Source organism: Moschus berezovskii, chromosome 4 (genome assembly GCF_049115385.1).
Source record: "Moschus berezovskii isolate FMDL1 chromosome 4, NW_MosBer_1.0, whole genome shotgun sequence".
Lineage (NCBI taxonomy): Eukaryota > Metazoa > Chordata > Mammalia > Artiodactyla > Moschidae > Moschus > Moschus berezovskii.
This window is the reverse complement of record NC_142463.1, coordinates 48,341,415-48,358,799: the sequence shown is the minus strand read 5'-3', so window position 1 is coordinate 48,358,799 and position 17,385 is coordinate 48,341,415. Positions and strand designations below refer to the sequence as shown.

At 38.9% G+C, this 17,385-nt stretch overlaps 1 protein-coding gene across 1 annotated transcript in view; it reads left to right on the top strand.

The window, feature by feature from the left end:
• The window catches only part of NEGR1 (neuronal growth regulator 1), an 836,423-nt gene that overhangs the window by 521,311 nt on the left and 297,727 nt on the right, over positions 1–17,385 (top strand). The window lies entirely within an intron of this gene.

Here is a 17,385-nt window from a genome sequence, read left to right as displayed (position 1 = left end):
TCAGTGTTAAAAATAAAAAAAATAAATAAATAAAATAAAAATAAAAATAATTGCAGGAGCACCTGCATATAATACACATTAAATTTTTTTTATTGTTATTCATATTGAAAAAATAAGCCAATATTATGAATTTCATGCAATTCAGGAAAACATTCCCATAATGAAAATATTAAGATTTATTTTGCCTTTTATATTAAATAAATAAATATATTTTTTTCATATTGTCACCTCTGTGTGTGTAAAACTTACACAATGTCCTAGAATTTCTGGTATGATTTTTATAAATGATGTTATGGCAGAGTCTACTTTATCTAAATGTGTGGTTTCTCCTTTCATGGTGTGAAATTTGGTTCATTTAATTGAACTCTATCGAGTCAGACCTCTTAAATGGTTAAAAAGAAAAATGGAAGCAGTGATAATTACTCACTAACCTGAATTAATGTGACTACATTATGCCCTAATAACTTCAGTTTACTCATGTCTCCCCTGTAATATTCTAAAATTAACTTCATTTTATGCTTGCAAATAATCAGTTTATTTATAAAGGTTGGCCATCTTTCTTAGCAAAGTTATTTTTCTCATTACTTACTGGGTTGTGAAAATGATGCCAAATTTAAAAATGAAGACAGATCTATTTCTTCTGCTCTCGTTGGTGTTGAAAGAGCAGCGTGCGAAGAGAATAAGTCTGTGGACAACTGGGGTCTGGAAATCTGATTCCCGTCTCAGTCATTTGCAATGCATACAGGTACTTCAGTGTCTTCTAGTACCTCCCATGCAGGGAGCTTAAAAGTTCCCGATGCCAGGGAAAAGGTTTGCAAGCAACCCAAACATTCCCAATGAGCTGTGCAGGCCACCCCCTTAGATTGTAATAATAGCATATAGAGATTACTGTATGCTAGATACTTATCTAAGTGTTTTACATTTAGTTCTCACAATGACTCTAGGAAGCAGGACTACAATCATCCTCATTGTATAGGAGGAGAAGCTGAGTCACAAAGAGACTAAGGAAATTGCCCGAGGTCATACAGCTATTAGGTGTGGAGGCTGCGATTCAAAGTTCAGCTGTTGGCTCCAGAATCAAAGATCTTTAACATCAAGTTCTGTGGCTTCTCAATATGCAGATTTCATAAAACATTTTAGAATTTACAGGTAATCATTCATTTTCTTAATGTAAGATGAAAATAAACCACAGTCAAAAGATTGTAACTTCTTAGCGTTTAATATTTAACAAACTAGTAGTCTTCCCTATAGCTGAATCAGTAAGGAATCTCCCTGCCACACAGGAGACCCTAGTTCAATCCCTGGGTCAGGAAGATCCTCTGGAGAAGAGAATGGCAATTCATTCCTGTATTCTTGCCTGGAGAATCCCATGCACAGAGGAGCCTGACGGCTGCAGTCCATGGGATCGCAGTCAGGCATGACTGAGTGACTAGCACTACTAAACTAGTAGCGGTCCTCTTTTCAGTCTCTTTTCCCGTTTGGTTTCATTGGATGTCCAGTTGCACTACTTTAGTTTGATTATATAGATATGCTGTTCTATAAAAATAGTCTCCAATTTTTTCATGCCCATATGGTCCCCACTTTTAAAAGAGATGTTCTTTGATTTGAGAGATTGTTTATCCTTTGGGGGACACAGTTCCTTAATCTGTATAGAAATAGCAGAAGTATCACTTAAATCTCTAAAGACTTTTCAACTCTAAAATGTTACCCCTATGTAGTTTCATAAGAGTCGGATTGAAAATTTATATAGCTTTGCTTTTTGCACTTATTCATCAGTCTAGTTCTTTGCATTACACACAGTAAATTCAAAGTCTACTATCTCTCATTGTATTTTGTAACAATTTAAATTATAATATAGTGATTTTAAAAACTATTTTATTTAGATATTGATGTTAAAGAGTTATTCTAATATAGCCACAGAGTAAATTTGAATCTTACATTTAGAAACATAAAGTATTCCAAAAATGCCCTGTCACCATGCTTGGAGTATATCAGTTGGTCCATAAGATCTACTGGGCAAAGACTGTGAATAGGCTGCTGAAGAAATCAGTATAAAGAGACAGTAGTATAAAGAATACGTGTTATACAATAACCCCTCTTTACTCTTAAGATATTTGTGAAGTCACATAAGTAAGTGACTTCAGAAGTAAGTGCTCGAAGGAAAGAAGTAAGAGTATATTGCCCTTCACAAACTCCCCCTTCCTGGATAGTCCATAAATATCTCTGTCACTCTCCCCAGTCACAGGAGTATGTACACTGCAGGGCTATCAGCTTCCTGGTGCTCCCATAATGATGACAGGGTCATGTATGACTTGGATGGGCAGAATTTGGAAGGGAATGCTCAGGCATATTGCAAGAATTTGCAGAGCAGCAGGAACCTGGAAACAGACCGTTGGCAGCTCTGCATCCCTTATTAATCATTGTGAACATGGCAGATGGTCCTCGGGTTATTTTCCAAGAGAAATGGGAACAGGGATATGGAGAGAGGTCTTCCTCTTCTACTGTTCTCATTCAAGTAATTGAGCCATTACCTTGATATTTAGGTAGATAAATAAAAAGCTTTTATTGAGCAATTAATTTATCGAATGTCACCTAGGTTCTAGGTACTATTGTAGGCAGTGGTGATAGAGTCATGAGGCAAACTTTTGCCTTCATGGAGTATACATCCAAAATGTAGCCAGAAACAGATGACAGATAAAACAAGAATAGCACACAATATGTTACATTGAGGGTCAGCAAATTAGGACCTGTGATCCAAAAGGGCTCTACCTTCTGTTTTTGTAAATAAAGTATTGGATTGAAAGTCTGAATGAACTTTTTGACCAACCCAATAGTTTCAGAGGGCTTCCCTGGTGGCTCAATGGTAAAGAATCCACCTGCCAATGCAGGAGACATGGGTTTGATCCCTGGGTCAGAAAGATTCCCCTTGAGAAGGAAATGACAACTCACTCCAGTCTGGGAAATCTCATGGACAGAGGAGCCTGGTAGGTACAGTCCATGGGGTTGCAGAAGAGCCAGGCATGCCTTATCAACTAAACAGTAGTTTCAGAACACAGTTTATACTCTCTCATTCCTCTTTTGCCTTTGGCTGTTTTGTGTCACAGTGCCAGTGTAGAACATTTGCAAGAAAGAGTATATGGCTTGTGTTGGTGCCTTTACAGAAATGTCTGCTGACCTCTGGATTAGATGCTATGAAGTCGTAACAATAAAAATAAATCCAGGAAGGGAAAGAAGAACTGGGTATTTTTTAGGTAGAGTGATCAGAGGACCAGTCACTAAGAAGGTAGAGTTTGTGTAAAGCACTAAGGAGATGACAGAGCCAGTCATAACACTTTTAAAGAAAGAGTGTAGCAGGCAGAGAGAAGAGCAGGTTTATAGGCTCTGACGTAGAAGGGTGCTTGGAATCTTCTAAAAGCAGCGGAGAGGCCAACGCTGCTAGAGAAGAATGAGCAAGGGAGAGAGAGGTAGGAGACCAAGCGGTGGGCAGAAGGTACCAAGTAATCATGTAGGTCCTTGGAGGCCGCCATGAGTCCTTAGGCTTGTATTCTGAGTGAGTTGGGAAGCTTTTGGAGGGTTTTGACCAAGTGACATCTGACTTAACATTTTAAAACGATTTTCTCTGGCTGCTGAGTTCAGAGCACACGGATGGAGAACTAAGCCAGTGCTAGGAGAGTTCCTGGTAAACGTTATAAGGAACCAAGCATCACAAGAGGTGACTAGAAAGAAAAGAGTGCTGGTAATTAAAAAAAAAAAACAACCAATGACAACAATAGAGAATTGATTTCCAATTAAATACCACTGTTATTTAATTTAGGACAAGGAGATTATATCATTTAAAAATGGAATAAAATATTATTTCCTATGTTCATGCAAGTTTATTCATGTTATATAACTTAACTGCATAAACATCTGCCTGGCTATTCATAAGGTATTTACTAATTAGGATTTAAAAGTGTTTTGTTCCTTCATTTGTTTCCCATAAGGTGGCTGTGATTTGAATGTCCTGTTGTAAAAATGCAGGTAGTCTGTAAAGGGGGAGGGATTTGATATCAGCTAAATTCCTTTACATTTTCTTGGCTTCACTTTTCCCTAATTATCACCAAGAAGTTTGGCAATTTAAAATATGAATCTCTACCACTAACATAAATTATCAAGTCTCCACAGTAATAATTTCCCATTAAAATCCATGAAGTTCAGGTTTTACATGATGAGCTCAGAGATGGCTACATAAATGTGTGGCTCTGCAGGCAACCTGCTTAATCTAATGTAAAAGCCATCATGCCTTTTAAAATTTACCCGCAAGAATAACTGGAAACTGCAGTATGAGCAATAGAGTCCTGAGCTTTAAAAAGGAATATTCAAAAAAAAAAAGAATAAAAATAGGAAGAGTTTATTCCATTGTGAGCTTTGGATAAGTGTATGAGAAGGACATCTCAATAATAGCTTTCTAGGTTGTTAACCTGAAGGATCAACTAGTCAAATATGTGGTCGTGCTGATGCAGAGAATGACTACTGATGATCTTCACTTCAGCAGAGCACTAGGGAAAATATGTTTAGAAAAATGGAAATTTGAATGAAAGAAAGTGAAAGTCAAATCATAACATTTGATGTTAAAGAGTCAAACGGAAAGATGAAGGCTGCGGATCCAATGCTCTCCAGGATAGTCTGAGGGAAAAGGAGTCCTGCGAGATTCTTTAGTTTTCCAAGGAATGAAATAAGAAAACAAGACTTTTAAAAAATCATCTCATTGGAAAGATTCTCTAGGAATTATAGGGAAGCATAGAATTTATAGACTATTTCAGATAGAGGAATAATGTATATTTTGTTGAAACCTAGCTGGATAGAATTAATTTATCAGAGCCAACAGATAAATACAATATCATATATTTCTACAGAGTTTATAATCTATAAGGCATTTTACATACATTCTCTCATAAAAACCAAAAAACATTCTCTTTACATACATTCTCTCAGAATATTTTTCAGATGAGAACCCTGACTCAGGAAAATTAAGTGACAGAGCGTTTTGGAACCAAGATTGTAACCCAGTTCTTTGAATTCTAACACAGCACATTTTTCAATACCTGTGTTCTTTTTAACGTCAATTGAGTTCTATATTATAAAATACAATATTGGACTTTTATACTCAGAAAGTTAGAAGGAAATAATCACAAACCACCTCCACTTTTTACTATACTTTTCTGCTTACATATTATCACTGTACTATCTCCTTTGCTCTTTCAATTTTCCAGATGAGGACACTAAGTCTGATAGTTGTCCAAGCTCAATACAGAGGGACTACACAAATCCAGCTCTTCTGACCCCAAAACTTCTGCTTCTTCCATTACACCATAGAAACTGTGCGTCATTCTACCTTTAAACATTTCATGATAATGGAAACCATATGCCAGCAGATCATAGTGATGTCAACACTGATAAAAGTAAAATAATTTACATTACATTAAAGATTTCCTCTAGATTCTAATTTCTCCTAGAGGGGCTAACATTTGAACTAGGACTTGGGGATTTGTAGAGTGTTTTCAAAAAAGCAATTAGCATATAGACAGTTTGTAAATGTTAAAATGACAAAAAGATAAATGGATAGGTCGATGGTATTTGTTACAAACCAGGAATTCTGGTAATCTCACTATTGCTTCATTTACTCTTTGAAAGCTTTCTTTGTATTCTCCTGCATACTCCCAGAGCTGTTAGAACATCCTCAATGCTTCCATGATGTGAGGTATATTAGACAGTGAGTTCTTCTGCACAAGGATTGAAATCTTGCTAATCACTATACCTGGCACATTTTACAGGATTTGTTAGATGATTTAGAGGATTTGTTTGTTAGATGAAATGGATAAAACAAAAGGATAAATAAATAGTACAACAGTTATCTGGAATCATGTGCTTCCTCATGGGAGAATGCCCTCTTTTCTCTTTTATGAAATTTTCCCTGATGTCTCCCCAGGGAGACACTCCCCAAGAAGAGTTTCCCTGTGACCTCTCAATATTGTATGAATGACTCATTATAAACTTTATATATGTATAAAGAGCTGGTAGAGCACTTAATTAGGTAGATAACTGTCTTTTCACTAGACCAAATACTCCTTGAAAATAGGCATTACTTTTACTCATTATTTTGATATCAGTATTCTTATTTTTTTATTTTTTTTCTTTTTACAGTTCATAACTTTTATAAATAAAATAAATTAAATGTACAGTGAATAAGTTCTCTGAAATATTTCAATATTTCTGCAGGTTTAGTAACATCGTAAAATACATTTCAACTAAAATTCACAAATCTAAAAACCTGTTAGGCATTTTTAGGCATTTTAAGTTGGAAATGAAGACCAATGTTACATCATAATATGCCAATTACAAATAGTACTTCAAATAGCAAATACTACAGTTTGTCCCAAACTTTAAAAACTATTCATGAACTCAACACTGAACTATTGATGGCTATGAGAATTGTTTCCTAGCCTTTTTGAAAATTTCAACCCATTTACGTTTAAGGTAATTATTGATAAGTACGATCCCGTAGCCATTTTCTTTATTGCTTTGGGTTCAAGTTTACACACTTTTTCTGTGTTTCCTGTCTATAGAAGATCCTTTAGCATTTGTTGGAGAGCTGGTTTGGTGATGCTGAATTCCCTCAGCTTTTGCTTGTCTGTAAAGCTTTTGATTTCTCCTTCATATTTGAATGAGATCCTTGCTGGGTATAGTAATCTGGGCTGTAGGGTATTTTCTTTCATCACTTTAAGTATGTCTTGCCACTCCCTTCTGGCCTGAAGAGTTTCTGTTGAAAGATCAGCTGTTATCCTTATGGGAATCCCCTTATGCGTTATTTGCTGCTTTTCCCTTGCTGCTTTTAATATTTGTTCTTTGTGTTTGATCTTTGTTAATTTGATTAATATGTGTCTTGGAGTATTTCGCCTTGGGTTTATCCTGTTGGGGACTCTCTGGGTTTCTTGGACTTGGGTGATTATTTCTTTCCCCATTTTAGGGAAGTTTTCAACTATTATCTCCTCAAGTATTCTCTCATGGTCTTTCTTTTTGTCTTCTTCTTCTGGGACTCCTATGATTCAAATGTTGGAGCGTTTAACATTGTTCCAGAGGTCTCTAATATTGTCCTCATTTCTTTTAATTCGTCTTTCTTTTTTCCTCTCTGTTTCATTTATTTCTACAATTCTATCTTCTAGTTCGCTTATCCTGTCTTCGGCCTCTGTTATTCTACTGTTTGTTCCCTCCAGAGTGTTTCTGATCTCATCTATTGCATTATTCATTGTATATTGACTCTTTTTTATTTCTTCTAAGTCCTTATTAAATCTTTCTTGCGTCTTCTCAATCCTTTTCTCCAGGTTATTTATCTGTAACTCCATTTTGCTTTCAAGATTTTGAATCATTTTCACCATCAAAATTTGAAATTCTTTATCAGGTAAATTCCCTATATCTTCTTCTTTTGTTTGTGTTGGTGGGCAATTATCTTGTTCCTTTACTTGCTGGGTATTTCTCTGCCTCTTCATCTTGCTTATTTTGCTTTGCTTGGGGTGGCCTTTCCCTCTTCTTGCAGTTTGTGGAGTTCTCTTTATTATGTAGTTTCTTTGCTGTGTGTGCGGTTGGACGGGTGATTGTCTGGGTTCCCTGGTTAGGGAAGCATATGTCGGTGTTCTGGTGGGTGGAGCTGGATTTCTTCTCTCTCCTTTAGAAGACAATGGGCTGCTTTTCTGGGAGACTGATGTCCTCTGCCAGTATTCAGAAGTTGTTTTGTGGACTTTACCCCGTGTTCAAATGTTCTTTTGATGAATTTGTGGGGGAGAAAGTGGTCTTGCCATCTTATCCCTCCGCCATCTTGTTCCTTCCTCCCCAGAACACTGGATTCTTATATTCCACTTGGTCGTGGAGTATCTCTTCCCAGCTGCTCCAGCAAGGCGCAGCCGCTGTACCTTACCTTGGACGAGGGGTATCTCCTCAAGGCCGCCCCTCCTGCTTTGAATGTGGATCAGCTCCTCTCAGCCCTCTGGTGCCCAAGCAGCCACCGCCTCCTGGACGTGGTACAGCTCCTCTCGGCCACCGCCTTAACCCTGGGCGCGGGGTAGCTCATCTCAGCCACGATTCTGCACGTGGTCGGTTGCGCCAGAGCCGGGCGTCTCCCGCGTCTGCGCCACCGGAGCCGGGCGTCTCCAGCGTCTGCGCCCGCCGCCAGAGCCCGGCGTCTCCCACGTCTGCGCCTGCGCCGCCGGAGCCGCGTCTGATATCAGTATTTTTAATATCTGCTTTCCTGTGAATTCAGATGGCAAAGAATCTGGCTGCAATGCAGGAGACCTGCATTCAGCCCCTGAGTCGGGAAGATCCGCAGTATTCTTGCCTGGAGAATTTCATGGATAGAGGAGCCTGGCAGGCTGCAGTCCACTTTCAATATACACTTTGTAAATATCCATCTTTTTCTACCCTATACTTACTGTTATCTGCTGCTGCTGCTGCTAAGTCAACTCAGTCGTGTCCGACTCTGTGTGACCCCATAGACGGCAGCCCACCAGGCTACCCAGTCCCTGGGATTCTCCAGGCAAGAACACCGGAGTGGGTTGCCACCTCCTTCTCCAATGAGTGAAAGTGAAGTCGCTCAGTCATGTCCGACTCGTAGCGACCCCATGGACTGCAGCCCACCAGGCTCCTCCATCCATGGGATTTTCCAGGCAAGAGTACTGGAATGGCTTGCCATTGCCTTCTCTGTACTGTTATCTAAAGGGACTTATAAAGGTGGAAATTAAGAAGTAAAGGGAACAGACGGAGACAACAAAGGATGAGATGGTTGGATGGCATCACTGATTCAATGAACATAAGTTTGAGCAAGATCTGGGAATTGGTGATGGACAGGGAAGCCTGGTATGCTTCAGTCCGTGGGGGGGTTGCAAAGGGTCAGACATGACTGAGCTACTGAACTAAACTGAAGAAGTAAAGATGTGTAGCAAATGCAGCATGCAAAGACACAGAATTGTAAAAAGTCATCTTTGAGATTAGGTATGGGGTCCTGTGGGTATAGCTGGAGACTCAGTTCAGTTCAGTTCGGTCTCTCAGTCGTGTCCAACTCATAGCAACCCTGTGAGCCACAGTACGCCAGGCCTCCCTCTCCATCACCATCTCCCAGAGTCCACACAAACCCATGTCTATTGTGTCGGTAATGCTAACCAACCATCTCATCCTCTATCGTCCCCTCCTCCTCCTGCCCTCAATCTTTCCCAGTATCAGGTCTTTTCAAATGAGTCAACTCTCCGCATCAGGTGGTCAAAGTATTGGAGTTTCAGCTTCAAAATCAGTCCCTCCGATAAACACCCAGGACTGATCTCCTTTAGGATGGACTGGCTGGATCTCCTTGCAGTCCGAGGGACTCTCAAGAGCCTTCTCCAAAACCACAGTTCAAAAGCATCAATTCTTTGGTGCTCAGTTTTCTTTATAGTCCAAATCTCACATTCATACATGACCCCTGGAAAAACCATAGCCTTGACTAGATGGACCTTTGTTGGCAAAGTAATGTCTCTGCTTTTTAATATGCTATCTAGGTTGGTCATAACTTTCCTTCCAAGGAGTAATTGTCTTTAAATTTTATGACTGCAATCACCATCGACAGTATTTTTGAAACTCAGAAAAATAAAGTCAGCCACTGTTTCCACTGTTTCCCCATTATTTGCCATGAAGTGATGAGACCGGATGCCATGATCTTAGTTTTCTGAATATTGAGCTTTAAGTCAACTTTTGTACTCTTCTCTTTCACTTTCATCAGGAAGCCTCTTTAGTTCTTCTTCACTTTCTGCCATAAGGGTGGTGTCATCTGCATATCTGAGGTTATTGATATTTCTCCCAGCAATCTTAATTCCAGCTTGTGCTTCCTCCAGCCCAGCGTTTCTCATGATATACTCTGCATATAAGATAAATAAGCAGGGTGACAATATACAGCCTTAACGTACTCCTTTTCCTATTTGGAACCATTCTGTTGTTTCATGTCCAATTCTAACTGTTGCTTCCTGACCTGTATACAGGTTTCTCAAGAGGCAGGTCAGGTGGTCTTGGATTCCCACCTCTTTCAGAATGTTCCACAGTTTATTGTGATCCACACAATCAAACTCTTTGGCATAGTAAATAAAGCAGAAATAGATGTTTTTCTGGAACCCTCTTGTTTTTTTGATGATCCAGCAGATGTTGGCCATTTGATCTCTGGTTCCTCTGCCTTTTCAGAAACCAGGTTGAACAACTGGAAGTTCACGGTTTACATATTGCTGAAGCCTGACTTGGAGAATTTTGAGCATTATTTTACTAGCATGTGCTTGCTTGCTAAGTCACTTCAGTTGTGTCTGGCTCTGTGTGACCCCATAGACAGAAGCCCACCAGGCTCCCCCGTTCCCAGGATTCTCCAGGCAAGAACACTGGAGTGGGTTGCCATTTCCTTCTCCAATGCATGAAAGTGAAAGTGAAGTCACTCAGTCGTGTCCAACCCTCAGCGACCCCATGGACTGCAGCCTTCCAGGCTCCTCCGTCCATGGGATTTTCCAGGCAAGAGTACTGGAGTGGGGTGCCATTGCCTTCTCCATGTGAGATGAGTGCAATTGTGTGGTAGTTTGAGCATTCTTTGGCATTACCTTTCTTTGAGATTGGAATGAAAACTGACCTTTTCCAGTCCTGTGGCTACTACTGAGTTTTCCAAATTTGCTGACATATTGAGTAAGGCACTTTCACAGCATCATCTTTTAGGATTTGAAATAGCTCAACTGGAATTCCATTGCCTCCACCAGATTTGTTTGTAGTGATGCTTCCTAAGGCCCACCTGACTTCACATTCCAGGATGTCTGGCTCTAGGTAAGTGTGAGTGATCACACCTTTGTTATTATCTGGGTCATGAAGATCTTTTTTGTACAGTTCTTCTGTGTATTCTTGCCACCTCTTCTTAATATCTTCTACTTCTATTAGGTACATACCATTTCTGTCCTTTATCGAGCCCATCGTTGCATGACATATTCCCTTGGTATCTCTAATTTTCTTAAAGTGATCTCTAGTTTTTCCCATTCTATTGTTTTCCTCTATTTCTTTGCATTGATCGCTGAGGAAGGCTTTCTTATCTCTCCTCTCTATTCTTTAGAACTCTGTATTCAGATGGGTATATCTTTCCTTTTCTCCTTTGCTTTTCGCTTCTCTTCTTTTCACAGCTATTTGTAAGGCCTCCTCAGACAGCCATTTTGCTTTTTTGCATTTCTTTTTCTTGGGGGGTGGTCTTGATCCCTGTCTCCTGTAATGCCATGAACCTCCATCCATAATTCATCAGGCACTAGTCCCTTAAACCAGATCTAGTCTCTTAAATCTATCTCTCACTTCCACTGTATAGTCAGCTCCCAGTCTTGTTTTTGCTGACTGTATAGAGCTTCTCCATCTTTGGCTGCAAAGGATATAATCAATCTGATTTCGGTTTTGACCTTCTGGTGATGTCCATGTGTAGAGTCCTCTCCTGTGTTGTTGGAAGAGGGTGTTTGTTATGACCAGTGCATTCTCTTGGTAGAACTCTTTTAGCCTTTGCCCTGCTTCATTCTGTACTCCAAGACCAAATTTGCCCGTTACTCCAGGTGTTTCTTGACTTCCTAATTTTGCTTTCCAGTCCCCTATAATGAAAAGGACTTTTTTAGCGTGTTAGTTCTAAAAGGTCTTGTAGGTCTTCATAGAACCATTCAAATTAAGTTTCTTCAGCATTACTGGTCAGGGCATTGACTTGGATTACCATGATATTGAATGGTTTGCCTTGGAAACGAACAGAGAACATTCTGTCATTTTGGAGATTGCATCCAAGTACTGCATTTCGGACTCTTTTGTTGACTATGATGGGAACTCCATTTCTTCTAAGGGATTCCTACTCACAGTAGTGGATATAATGGTCATCTGAGTTAAATGCACCCATTCCAGTCCATCTTGGTTCGCTTAGTCCTAGAATGTCGATGTTTACTCTTGCCATCTCCTGTTTGACTGCTTCCAATTTGCCTTGATTCATGGACCTAACATTCCAGGTTCCTATGCAATATTGCTCTTTACAGCATCGAATCTAGCTTCTATTACCAGTCCCATCCACAAATGGGTGTTGTTTTTTCTTTGGCTCCATCCCTTCATTATTTCTGGAGTTATCTCTCCACTGATCTCCAGTAGCATCAGTTCAGTTCAGTTCAGTCACTCAGTCGTGTCTGACTCTGCGACCCCATGAATCACAGCACTCCAGGCCTTCCTGTCCATCACCAACTCCTGGAGTTCACTCAAACTCATGCCCATCGAGTCAGTGATGCCATCCAGCCATGTCATTCTCTGGTATCCCCTTCTCTTCCTGCCCCCAATCCCTCCCAGCATCAGAGTCTTTTCCAGTGAGTCAACTCTTTGCATGAGGTGGTGGGCACCTACTGACCTGGGGATTCATCTTTCAATGTCCTATCTTTTTGCCTTTTCATACTGTTCATGGGGTTCTCGAGGCAAGAATACTGAAGCGGTTTGCCATTCCCTTCTCCAGTGGACCAGTTTCTATTAGTAGTTGCAGACTAGAACACAGTATTTACTTATTAGAATCATGGTTCATAATTATATCTTTGAGCATCCCTGGTGGCTCAGACAGTAAAGAATCTGCCTGTAACATAGGAGACCCAGGTTTGATACCTGGGTCTTTGGGATGATCCCCTGGAGAAGGGAATGGCTACCCACTCCTATATTCTTGCCTGGAGAATTCCATGGGAGAGGAACCTGAAGGGTTACAGTCTTAAGGGGTCCAAAAGAGTCAGACACGACTGAGCAACTAACACATATTTAATTATATCTTTAAGCATAAAATTTCCAACACAAGTCACATGGAACACAAATTAAACCATTTTCTAACAGAATTAGTATGAATTTGTTGCCACCCTATTCTATTAAAGCAATTTTTTTTTTCTTGATAACATACATATTACCTTTGTCCTCTAAAATGCTTTGAGTACCTTAAAGAGACAGCATCCCCCATTGGCTCAGCAGTAAAGAATCCACCTGTAATTCAGGAGACACAGGTTTGATCCCCGGGTCAGGAAAATCCCCTGGAGGAGGGCATGGCAATCCACTCCAGTATTCTTGCCTGGGAAATTCCATGGAAGAGGAACCTAGCAGGCTACAACCCATGGGATCAAAAAAGAGTTGGACATGACTCAGCATTAAACAAGAGCAACAACCTTAAAGAGAAGTATAATGCAAATTTAAGAGAGCATTATTATTATTTTCAAGATTCTTAAAATGTATAGTTACAAAGTTATGGTTTCTTTGCCGTGAGATAATTAAACATAATCAAAAAATAAAACATCATATTTAATACATTCTAGGTCTCAATATTAAACATTTTTTCAATTAATTTTTCAACATCTTCCAAACATCAGTGTTCATATCTTATAAAGGGCTTTTATTTTGTTTCTAGAGGTTAAATGGCAATTTAAATGGCCATGGCAGCATCCTGCAGACTTGGGTTGGCTATTTCCACTTCATAAATCAACAGCTTTTCTCCCAGGACTGAGAGAGGCTCCAGATGTATGTATTCCATTTTGAAAGAAAAAAAAATATTATTAAGGGTTTCCAGATAACCGCACTAGTGAATAAATAGTAAAGTTGCCTCAAGGTCCATCAGGGAAGCCCAGAGATTATACAAACGTTATTTGTCAGCAAATACATATCGATTGAATAGAAGTTGGTTCTCCTTCTAATTGCTATGTTGCCTTACAAGGAACTCTGTAGATCAGGGATTTTACTTTATCAAAAGAAAATGAAGTGGTTGCAGTTTGCCCTGACAGACTGCATATGGGGAAATACACAACAGAGTTACATTTTTTGAAAGGGACTTTGGGCAATGAAAGTGATTTATAGAACCTTTACATGCCTAAACTTGATATTCCTGGGGAGTATTTAATGATAGAGAGTGTGTAAGAGCTTAAATGTAGGCAATAAAACTCGTAGGTCAAGGAAAGGGTCAACTCAAACATTTATAGCTGACCTTGTGTTTATATCCCATAAGTACTTACTTTTTGGTTCTAAGATACATTGGATATTACCAGTCTTGTTTTGATACCTTAGATTTTTTTTTTTTTACCTTGGAAATTATTTTGTATCATCTGAAATACAAGTAAAATTTTAAATTCTAAATATAATCAGAACAATTATTTGATAGTTATATGTAAATCTATTATGGTTGTGGTGGTTCAGTCATTAAGTCATGTCTGACTCTTGCAACCCCATGAACTGTAGCCTGCCAGGCTTCTCTGTTCATGGGATTCTCCAGGCAAGAATACTGGAGTGGGTTGCCATTTCCTTCTCCAGGGCATCTTCTCAACCCAGGAATCGAACCTGGGTGTCCTGTGTTGCCAGCAGATTCTTTACTGACTGAGCCACGAGGGAAGCCCAGTAAATCTATTATAGAACTATGCAAATACAAGATAACGTATTACTAAATCTTAGCAAGTTATTTTTATCCAGAACACTTTTTTTTTAATGAATTAATATACATTTATTTGAGGATAATTACAATATTGTGTTGATTTTTGCTATACATCAGTATGAATTAGCCACAGGAAATATGTGTCCCCTCCTCCTGAACACCCCCCGATACCCTATCCTTCCAAGTTGTCACAGAGCACTGGCTTTGGGTTCCCTGCTTCATACATCAAACTTGCTCTTGTTATCTATTTTACATATGGTAATGTACATGTTTCAATGCTCTTCTCTCAAATCATTTCACCTTCTCCTTCTCCCACTGAATCCAAAAGTCAATTCTTTATGTCTGTGTCTCCTTTGTTGCTCCATATGTAGGATCATCAATGTCATCTTTCTAGATTCCATATATGTGTTAATATATGGTATTTGACTATATATTATAGCGTATAATATACGGTATTCTCTTTCTGACTAATTTCACTCTGCTCAAAAGAATTTAGACCTAACCTATGAGAGTTTATGGTTAGAGGAAATAATTCTAGAGCTCCCAGGGGGAAGTAATACCTTTTCAGAATGCTAAATGTGGAAATAGAAGTATATGAAAGGTATTAAATTAATTTTGAAGGAAGGAATTAGGAAAGTTTCAAAGAAGATAGAAGATCTGAGATGGATTTTAATGAGTGGATATGAGTTTTTCTGGTTGACAAAAATTAGAGCAAAGCAGCATAAGAAAATATACAAAGGTGGTCAGATATAACATTATGTTATCTTTTCATGGAAAGCATTCCCAGTAAAAATCAAATTCCAAACAGAATCAGCAACATGATCTAAAAATCATTCTTCCCTTTGGACTGAGGGCTAAAAACTATCAGTTTCATCTCAAGTCTAGTAATGCATTTTGCATATCTCATGATTATTCCATTCTGCTGTGAACTAAACACATTCATATTAAAACAGATACCCAGCAATGCTTACAACAGAAGTGGGTACAGCGTCATAAATGTAATCCCCTCTCAATGACAGAACAGACAACTTTCCATAGCTATTATAGAGAAGTTTTGGTTTGTGATAACAGAAAGCTTCTTTTTTCCTTTGTCTCCTTTCTTCCTGTTTCTTGACCCTTTCTTGGATCTGGCTATCGTGAACAGAACACCTGTAAATTCAGATGCACAGAGGAATGAAACAAACAAACAAAAAAATCAAGATATGTCCAGTTAGCCTTAAATTTTCTCTAGTGAGAGCTCCTCATTTCTGCCTCTTTTCAACTACTCTGAATGAATTAAATCTCCAGTGAACTATATAGCTCATGAAATTCTGAAGACAAAGACACAGTTTGCTGGAGTTCTACTCCATTTTAAATGACAAAGCTGTTCTCTATGAAAATTTTAACACCAATGTATATCTTTTAATGGACTTCTAAACATAGCTTGGAATTCTTAGAATTATCACTCTGCAAAGTCACATTAAATTCCTATTTGTCATCACTTTACATGGAATAATTAACAAGCATACAGTTGTATCTGAGAAGTCATTATGCTGTAGATTTGAAATTATTTGAAATTATTGTCTTTTAATTTTAGAAAAATTATGAGATCTGTGAAAATATGACAACACTCTAAAAATTTATAAAAATGTATTCATATTTTCTTTTTTTTTCATATTTTCTATAATTTAATTCAATAAGCATTTGAAGTGAAGTGAAAGTCACTCAGTCATGTGTAGTCCATGAAATTCTTCAGGTCAGAATACTGGAGTGGGTAACCTATCCCTTCTCCAGGGAATCTTCCCAACCCAGGGATCAAACGCAGGTCTCCCACATTGCAAACAGATTCTTTACCAGCTGAGCCACAAGGGAAGCCCAGGAATACTGGAGTGGTTACCCTATACCTTCTCCAGGGGATCTTCCTGACCCAAGAATCGAGCCAGTGTCTCCTGCATTGCAGGCAGATTATTTCACAACTGAGCTATCAGGGAAGCCCAATAAGCATTTACTGAGGGCATACTAGGCCTCAGATGGTAAAGAAACTATTTGCAATGCAGGAGACCCAGGTTTGATCCCTGGGTTGGGAAGATCCTCTGGAGAAGGGAATAGCTACCCACTGTGCATACTGTTTGCCAAGCTCTGAGAATACATGATGAGGTACAGTTCCACCCTTGTCATTCATATTCACAGTTTATTGTCACTGATTAGGATCTCCAAGTATTTCTGAAGGTCAACATAGATTTTTATTATGATTCATGATAATTAAAAATGTCCTTAAGTTAAAATATCTAATTTAGCTTTATACCCCCAAATGAAATCTCTTGTATCTCTAGTCATAGTCTGGTTCATTCCATTTTTATTAAGTACACCAGCTATCATATAGTAACAATAGTCTTTTGTTCTGTTTTTCCCAATCAGTTGTCAAAGTCCTCTTGATTTTGTTTGGAAAAAATTTTAAAGCAACTCTTTGCTGACCATTTCTGCATTAACTTGGCACCTGTTTACTTCTCATCTATACTATGAAACCCTTCCATTTACTTATCTCCGGTCTTCTCCTTCCTCAAATCAAATTTGCAAATTGCAGAGACATAATACTCCTGAAGAGGCTTCCCAGTTGGCAATAGCGGTAAAGAACCTACCTACCAATGCAAGAGACACAAGAGATGCGGGTTTGATCCCTGAGTCAGAGATCCCTTGGAGGAGGAAATAGCAACCACTCCAGTATTCTTGCCTGGCAAATCCATAAACAGAGGAGCCTGGTAGGTTGCAGTCCATGGGGCTACAAAGAGTTGGATACAACTGAGCACAATACTCCTGAAAAATATCGGCACAAACAACACTTGGTTAAAGTAAAATCAACGGTGTTCAGTTTTGCCTATTGTGTCCAGAAAAGTCGCAAACTCAAGTGTGTAAAAGGGCAGGCACATGGTGGGTAGAAT